Source organism: Myotis daubentonii, chromosome 4 (genome assembly GCF_963259705.1).
Source record: "Myotis daubentonii chromosome 4, mMyoDau2.1, whole genome shotgun sequence".
In the NCBI taxonomy this organism is placed as follows: Eukaryota; Metazoa; Chordata; class Mammalia; order Chiroptera; family Vespertilionidae; genus Myotis; species Myotis daubentonii.
In genome coordinates this window covers 35,111,583-35,120,175 of record NC_081843.1, presented here as the reverse complement: position 1 = coordinate 35,120,175, position 8,593 = coordinate 35,111,583, and the positions used below count along the sequence as shown (strand labels likewise).

General features: G+C 51.1%; 1 long non-coding RNA gene across 1 annotated transcript; it reads right to left on the bottom strand.

Moving 5' to 3' along the window:
• Nucleotides 1-3,473: 3,473 nt before the first annotated feature.
• Nucleotides 3,474-7,463, bottom strand: LOC132232367 (uncharacterized). The gene is made up of 3 exons (XR_009452413.1): nt 7,386-7,463; nt 5,099-5,174; nt 3,474-3,710 (listed from the first exon to the last, which is right to left on the bottom strand). It is a non-coding gene; the product is annotated as an uncharacterized LOC132232367 (long non-coding RNA).
• Nucleotides 7,464-8,593: the final 1,130 nt, after the last annotated feature.

Below are 8,593 nucleotides of genomic sequence, written 5' to 3'. Positions count from 1 at the left end.
TCATAGGTCAAAGCTCAATCACTGAGCCACACTGGCCAGGCTAAATTCACGTGCCTTTATGACTTTGATTACAATTTAATTTTTTTGTTAATTTCAGGGCTCAAGTTCAAGTTAATGACATGGCTGAGGTGTGACCGTTGGGGGAAGGGGCTGAGTGGTGTGGAGAGGAACTCACTGGCCAGGCATGGACGACCCAAAGGCACGGAGGCCACCACGTGGCAGCATGGGAGGAAGCCTGTGAATGGGGGGCTGGCATCGTCACGAATGAGGGCTCCAAGGGGAGATGAATTGAGCTCCCACGGATCTTTAGAGGAGTGTTTGCTGCCCAGCCAAGCCGGCACCTTGCAGCCCTGGGAGACCAGGGTCTGTGCTTGGTCTATTGCCCCAGGCTCATCTCCCTGCCCTCCCACTGGTCCCTCTGCCTCATATCCAGGCCCACTCACATTCTGACCAAAGCCTGTAAGAAACATTCCCAGGGCCTCATAAAGTCCCACACAGGATGGAGGGGATTTAGTTTTCAGACAAGTCGGCAATGATGTGGGGAAAGAACAGGAATGAAAGAACTTTTCTCAGAAAGAGGAGACTTGGCGGTTTGGGGGCGGGGGCAACCATCTGCAGAATATCCAAGGAAGAGAAGGTAGACGGACTATGATCTGGGACCCCAGATTGTTGAACCATCAGCAACGGGTAGATGCTATAGGCTCTTAGAGTTGGGTTCAAATCAGGACGCACACTTGAAGGAGTGAGTTCCCTGACAGGGGAGGTATGTGAGCAGAAGCTGCACCTCTGCCCACCTGGGGTGGGGGGGTGGCAGAATTTGTGCATGGGACGATATTCTCCTCCAACTCTGAAACTAAGTAAAGGAGATTACGCAGAGCAAGAGAAGGGAGGGTGGAACAAAACAGGGCCCAAGGCAAGAAAGGAGACGCCACAATAGCAGCTGCAGAAACAGCAGCTCAAGATGGAAACATGCCCTTATTTGTGGGGAACTTGTTTCAGCAAATGAGAGACAGTGATGATGCTCAGGCTGTCTCCTGAAATGAAAACCATCTGGAAAAAAATACCAAATTGAACAGGACCAATTCCCCCCGCCCCCCCCCCCCCACACACGTAATGAACTAAGCCAAATTTTGTTGCCCGTCCTGATTTATCTGTTTAGAAAGAAGCTCTTTATTCCCATGAGTCAGGCCACCTATCTGTCCAGATGAGGGCTCAAAACCACAGAGAAGTCACCCATCTGAGGCTTTTTGATAAAACGATGTTTATTGTGAAATATATCAGCTATACCCAGAATGGATTAAATGTATCGATACATTTTATATAATAAACATTAACTTAACACCCAAACATTCACCTTAAGAACTAGAACCTTAGAATCCTTCTGTGTGTCCCTGGGGTAACCACTGTTCCTCATTTCAGGTTAATTTTTCCCTTGCTTTTCCTTTAAACCATCCACATATATATCCCTAAGTGATATATTGTTTCATTTTGATTGTCTGTGACTTTAAAGATAACTGGACTCATAGTGCATACATCTCTCTGTGGCTTTTTTCTTTCACTAAACATATCCACTTGATCAAGTTTGTTATACTTACTACTAAATCTTTTAAGTGCTTTCTTTTTTTCAATCTACTTGATTTATGTTATTACTAGTGACCTGGTGCATGGATTCGTGAATATTGAAAGGAAATCAATTAGAAGGTGGCCAGCGGGACGGGACTGGGTGAGATGGGCCAAACATGCCCTGGAGCCAACCTCCTGTGATCCCTCCCCGGGGGCCACATCTGGGGCAGCGCCGTGGCTCGAAGGATGTCTGTGGAGTGAGTGGGGTCCCTCCGGCAGGTGGGGGTCCCTTGGCCTGGTCTGCGGAGATCGGTCTGAAACCAGCTCTCCGACATCCCCTGAGGGGTCCCGGATTGCGTGAGGGCAGTTCTCTGGTGACGCACCCAGAATCGGGCTCCCTCCTCTCTGGTTCTGGGATGCGTCACCCAAGAACAGCCGCTGCCAAGTCACTGCAGCTCAGCAGCTCCTGTGCTGAGCATCTGCCCCCTGGTGGTCATTGCGTGTCATAGCTACTGGTCAGACGGTCTGGCGGTCGGGCGGTCACTTAGCCTTTTATATATATCGATGAGCAATAATGTTAACTGTCCCATTATAACAGACTTTCATATTTCCTTTTATGCATGTCAATATTGCTTTCAATATTTTAGACTATGTTATTAATGTGTAAAGATGAGAAATTCTCTATCTTCTTGGTGAATGAACTGTTTTTTAATCTTCATTGACTCTCTATCTCTAGTAACACTTTTGGCCTTAAAGTCAATTTTTTTTCTGGCCTCAATATGACCTTCCCATTTTTCTTTTTCATTCGCCTAGAATATATTTTCCATCCTTTGACTTTTTTTTATTGATTGATTTTTTTTTTTGAGAAAGAGAAACATCAAGTTGTTCTTACACTTATTCATGCATTCATTGGTTGATTCTTGTAGAAGCCTTGACTGTGATCGAACCCGCAACCTTGGTGTATGGGGACCACGCTCTAACCAACTGAGTTACTTGGCCAGGGCATCATCCTTTGACTTTCTATCTCTGTGTCCTTATGGTTTTTTGTGTGTCCCTTGTAAATAGTATATGGTTGAATTTTATTTTAATGACTTTATCTTTTATTTTTTTACATGTTCTTAATTTTTTAAAATAATTCTTTATTGTTGAAAGTATTACATATGTCCCCCACTGACCCCCTCCATCCCACCCCCGCCCCCTGCCCCAGGCCTTCAGCACCCTGTGTCCATGGGTTATGCATATATGCATACAAGGTCTTTGGTTGATTATCTCCCACCCACCAGCCCTCCCCACCTTCCCTCTGAGATTCCACACTCTGATCCATGCTTCCATGTCTCTGGATCCACTCCATTCATCCGTTTATTTTGTTACATAGATTCCACATATGAGTGGGATCATGTGATACTTGTCTTTCTCTGACTGACTTATTTCACTTAGCATGATACTCTCCAGGTCCTTCCATGCTGTCTCAAAGGGTAAGAGATTCTTCTTTTTTACTGCTGTATAGTATTCCATGGTATAAATGTAACACAGCTTTTTTACCTACTCATCTACCGATGGGCACTTGGGCTGTTTCCAGATCTTAGCTATTGTAAATGGTGCTGCTGTGAACACAGGGGTGCATATGTTCTTTCTGACTGGTGCTTTGTGTTTCTTAGGATATATTCCTAGAAGTGGGATCACTGGGTCAAATGGGAGTTCCATATTTAATTTTTTGAGGAAACTCCATACTGTTCTCCACAGTGACTGCACCAGTCTGCATTCCCACCAGCAGTGCACAGGGTTCCTTTTTCTCCACATCCTCGCCAGCACTTGTCATTTGTTGATTTGTTGATGGTAGCCATTCTGACAGGTGTGAGGTGTTACCTCATTGTTGTTTTAATTTGCATCTCTCTGATGATAAGTGCGCACTTAATAAATCCTAAAGTTAATTTATTTCCTCCTCCTGACAAATATGAGGACCCCTGAACTCCTTAATTTAAATCACTCTCCTTCCAATTTACATGCAATTTTTGACTAGCATTTTAGTACTAAGCTGTGTCCCCCATACACAAATAATTATCTGTCCGATTCTTTAAATACATCTTCAGGGGTAGGGCTGCTTGAGCAAATGGTCTGTCGACATCTCTCTGCTTCAGGATCTTCATCTATAAAACAGAAATAAAACGCCAGCTCAGAGGACCAAGTGGAATAATGTAGAAATGCTTGGCAAATAATGACGTCTATGAAAGTGCATAGTAAACAGTGTTACTGCCACTCGTCCCAATGCGGGGACACCCTGGCTCCAGGCACCACTTCCAGGCATTCCCACGGAGCTTACGTTTATGTGGCCAGGAAATGTAGGAGCTCTCTGAGCTGACTCGCCTGCTCTTGTTGGTGATTTAATAAACGTTTATCGGACATGGATCAGGAGTTGGACCCAGAGAGCTGCTTGGTGGCAGGAACATCAGAGCTGAACTAAAGAGACAATCCAGGCCTCAAAGGAGAAGTCAGAGCAAAGGTCTGCCCACAGCTGATCCTGAGCCGGAAAAACTAAGAGAATTACCCATCTGCCCCGACTACCAAGGTGGGGCTGAAAGAACAGCCTGTCCTCCCAGACAAGGCCAGGCCCTGAAGCCCGTCCACCCAGCCCACACCGGAGTTGCTGAGGAGTAGCCCGGGGAGGGGAGACGAGCACAGTCACCGAAGTGGAGAAGGTACTTCCAGGAGGAGAGAGGTCGGCTGTGTCAAGTGCTACTGGAGTCCGGTACGACGCAGCCTGCGAACGGCCCACTGGATCAGGCAGGCCGTCTCATTTCATGCTCACACGTCCCTCTGGAGGTGGGCCCGAGGGCAGGTGTCTTGCTGAAGATCACGCAAGTGGGAAGTGCTGGAGGCAGGATTTGAACACCCCCAGCTGAGGATTTAAATGCATAGGCTCTGTCAGATGACTCTGGGTTGGCCTGTCCTAGGAGGACATCCAACCCCCTACGGCCTAGGCAGTCATAGCAGACATTTCCTGACTACTTACTACCTAACAAGCGCGGTCCTAGGGGCTTGGCCCATGTGGATGCTTGTTCTTCACAAGAGTTCCAGAACATTCTGTAAGGGGACAGACTGGGTGGGGTGATGACATTGCCTTTTGAGGAGAGGTCTCAGCATCCTGCCGCATACCCATTTCACGGTTGAGGAAGCTGAGGCTTAGGAAGTATAGTGACTTGCCCAACATCACCCAGAAAGCCAATAGCAGAGTTGGGACTTGAACCCGGGTAGTCTGACTCCAGAACCTGCCTTCATTACCCTGAGCCAGAAAACCCCTTTTGGTTTGTCCTTCCTGGCTTAAAATCTTCTTACATGGCAGAAATTCAGCTCCTGCCTGCCCTGTCCTGTCCAGCTCTGAAGGTTTGGGCCCCACTCTGAACTGCCCAGGTGCTGGATGGAGAAGGGGAAGGTGCCGGAGATGGGAAGGACATTGCACTTGTCTGAACAAATCTTTGAGGCTGTTTGCTGATGTGAGTGGGCAAGGGCCAGGGTCTAGACCCCCTCCCCCACCTACCTTGACCGAGCACACTGGTGTTGGTCTGGTGGGCTCATTTGCCTTCCTGGTGAGGTTTCATTTGAAGCAAGCGTTGCTGAGGCAGGAAAAAAAAAAAAAAAAAAAAAAAAAAGCTTTGAAAACCAATGGCCTCAAATCCATTGGTTTTGAAACTCGAATGTGGTCAGGATACTTGTTAACGTACTCATGAGATGGGACCTGGTTATCAGCTGTATAAGGGGCCCCAGGAGATTCTGGGGCTCTGGTTGGAGACTCAAGTGGGGAGCATAACCTCCTTTCTAATACACCTTGTAGCTGGGGACCCCTGGGTTCTGCTGGGCTTCCCCTCCTGGCGCTGCCTGCCAATACCCATCTCTGAACCCCTTTCTCAGCTGCACCCACACCTTGCAGCCCTGGGGTGGAAGGTGCCCCTTAAAAGCACCCCCCCCACACACACACACACCTCTGGCCAACCTGGCCCTGAGCACCTGCGAATGCTCCTCATTAGAGATTGGAAAGCTGGCCTCACTGCCTTCCAGACCTACCAGGGCCGAGAGAAGTTGAAACAACAGCCCTGCCCGCCTTCCAGCAATCCATCATTATCCCTTCCCTCCCCGGATCCCACCACCAGGTGATTCCATTCTTAATTAAAATCCGGCAGCCTTTAATGACACAGCTCATAATTGCTGTTTTCCTCAGCCCTGGATTGGCTGTGCAGGCGTTGGGGGGACCCGGGGTTTTGTTCCTGGGCTTGGCTGTGAGAACGCTCTCCAGCTACAGTCACCCACTCTCTCAGCCAGGAGTCCTCCATGGGCCTCAACACTGGGCAAGAACGACCAACGTCCGCTGCCCTGGGGCCATTCCAGCACCCCCTCCATTCTCCAGGGAAGGAGGCCAGCCCTCCACTCCCCAGAGACAGGACTCCAAGGTGCAGCGCCTGGCAGCACAGCAGGGAGCTGCTGGCTCCTGCACACACCAGTGTGCACGCTGACTGTCTACAGGCGCTCATGCGTTTTCCCATCCACACCTCCTCTGTGCTCCCACGCCCGAGCCCCGCCATGCAAGTGAGGAAGCTGAAGACCAGAGGGGAGGGAGGATCTCCCCAGGCCACCAGCCGGCAGGCAGCAGAGCTGGGAGGCCCCCAGTCCACACCCACCGTTCCTCAGCCATACTCTCTGCCCTTTGACCTGCACAAAATGCTCCACTGTCTTACTCTCAGCCTCCCCCTCCTCCCTCACTCCCTCACACGCCCACCCCTCCCAGCCCCTGCTTCTTTTCCTCAGCCATTCTGGCTGAGGACCTGGGGCCCTGCAGATGCCACTAGAAAAGATGGGGATTCGGGTGGGGAATGGATCGAGGGGAAGAGGAAAAATGGAAAGGGAACAGGAGGACCACAGCTAGAGGTCACAAAGGTCAAAGGCTGGGGGTCCTGTGGCCACAGTGGAGCTAGGACAGCTGAGTTTGGCTCTGCCCTAAGGACCCACTGCAGTGGACACTCTGCTGCCCCACCCAAAGTCTCCTTAAAATCTGAAGGACTATCCCCAACTGCTGGTGATGGGAAGGTGATGGGTTACCCTCTCCTGAAGAGAGCCATCCCCCCGAGGCCTCGAGGCTGGGGATGTGAGTGATGGGTGCGGGGCTGCAAAGACCCAGCTCCGGTCTGAGGGCTGAGGGCTGGTTGTAGCTCTCCCTCTCCCTCTGCTGCTGTCCCTCTCTCCCAGGTGCTGATTCTGAGAGCACCCCCGTTAAACTTCCTGCACAGAGTCTACCTCCAGGCACCTAACCTTCTCTTTGGGATTCCTGGTCCTGCTCCCTTCACCCTGCCCACCTCCCACTCACGCCTCCCCCAGGACCTCCAGACCCTCCACCCACGGCCAATTACCCAAGCCCGCTCATGCTCCTGGCTCCTCTGCTCCTTCAGGACAGAGGCCGTGGACAGTGTGCTCCAGCTATGAGTAACCTCAGGGACCCCAGCCAAAAGGACCCCCTCCGTGCCTTTTATGCCTCTCAGGTCACTGTGTCATCCCCATTCTGAGGAAGAAGGAACTGGAAGAGCTGTCAGCTGCCCCACTTTGCAGAGCTGGGAAATGCCAGAGATGGAGCTCGGCCTGTCTGCTTCTCACAGCTCATAGCCCGCCTCCACAAGCGCCTTCGCCACTGCTGCTTTGTGAGAACGTCAGTTCCTTAACCACCAGTCCTCACTGGTGCCTCAGAGGGAGTCATCTATACAGGGGCCTGGTTTCATTTATTCACTCACTCACTCACTCACTCATTCATTCATTTGACAAATATGTTTTGAGTACCTTACCCTGTACCAGGCATTGTGCTTGGTGGTGGGGACACCTCAGTGATGAAGTGGACAAGTCCTTGTCCACATGGAGTTATATTCTATGGAGGAACGCACGCAATAAACAAGATAAATAAGTACAGTAAATATATCATAGCCGGTGGTACAAGCTAAGGCGAGAAAGGGAGCGTGAAATGTCTGGGGTGGGGCAGAGGGTGAAAGCTAAGACGAGGTGACTAGGGAAGATCCCACCGGGAAGGTGACTTTCGAGTACCGGGTGCAGGGCCCAGCCGTGAACAAAGCTCACCTGGCAGGAGCCTTCTCCTGGGCTCTAGGTGGGCGAGAAAGCTCCTGCAGGCAGAGTGCACTGCGGCAGCTCCAGCCCGCCTCCCTGTCTGCTGTCCCTGCAGGGCAGCCAGCGGGGCACAGCCGCACCCAGGCCTCCCGGGGCTCCAGCCAATGCACCCAACTCCAAATTCTGCCCAGGCCCAGCTCTCCATTCTGGGTGGCCTTCCTGACACTCAGGACTTAATGAAGACATGCCTGTGGGCTCCTTGCAAAGACTGCTGTATCGTATGTCGGCAGGGCACCCTGAGGTCCCAGATGAGATGAATCACTAGCCCAGAAATGTCATATGTTTCCCAAGCAGAGTCAGTGGGCCCCGGCTCCTCAGCTTCCAGCAGACACCCCAACCTCTGTGGGAATGTGCCTGGCACTGTCATCCTGGGCGGGGTGCCTAGGAGCCCCGGAGCGAGTCAGCACATTCTGCAAATCTGATTAGCTAGTTTCCATGTCTTCATCTCCGTCAGGCGCCCAGTGACCAGGCCCAGTGCCAGCCCAGAGCCCTGCGGCCTGCCACTGGAAACCTTTAGCGAAGCTGCGCTGGCCACCCTCTCTGATTGCTAACAAGCCTTCTTTCTGAGGGATCAGGGACGAGCACCACGCTCTACCCGCTGTGTGGCCAGAGCAGCTCTTTGGCTCTTCTGTGCGGATGAAAGGATGGGAAAGGTGCCCACTGAGGTTAAAATGGAGGAGTGAAAGCATGACAAATACAAGACACACTGTCCCGGGTCCTTTGGAACCATCCTGGCGCTGGGAGGTATCTGAACCCACAAAACAGATGCAGTGGGAGTTACAAAGAAGCATTCAGCTCAAGTCTGGATGGCAACTGGGATGAGCAGTAATGGGCAGCCGTTATAAATGCATGGACAAAGGGGACTGCCGCGGAT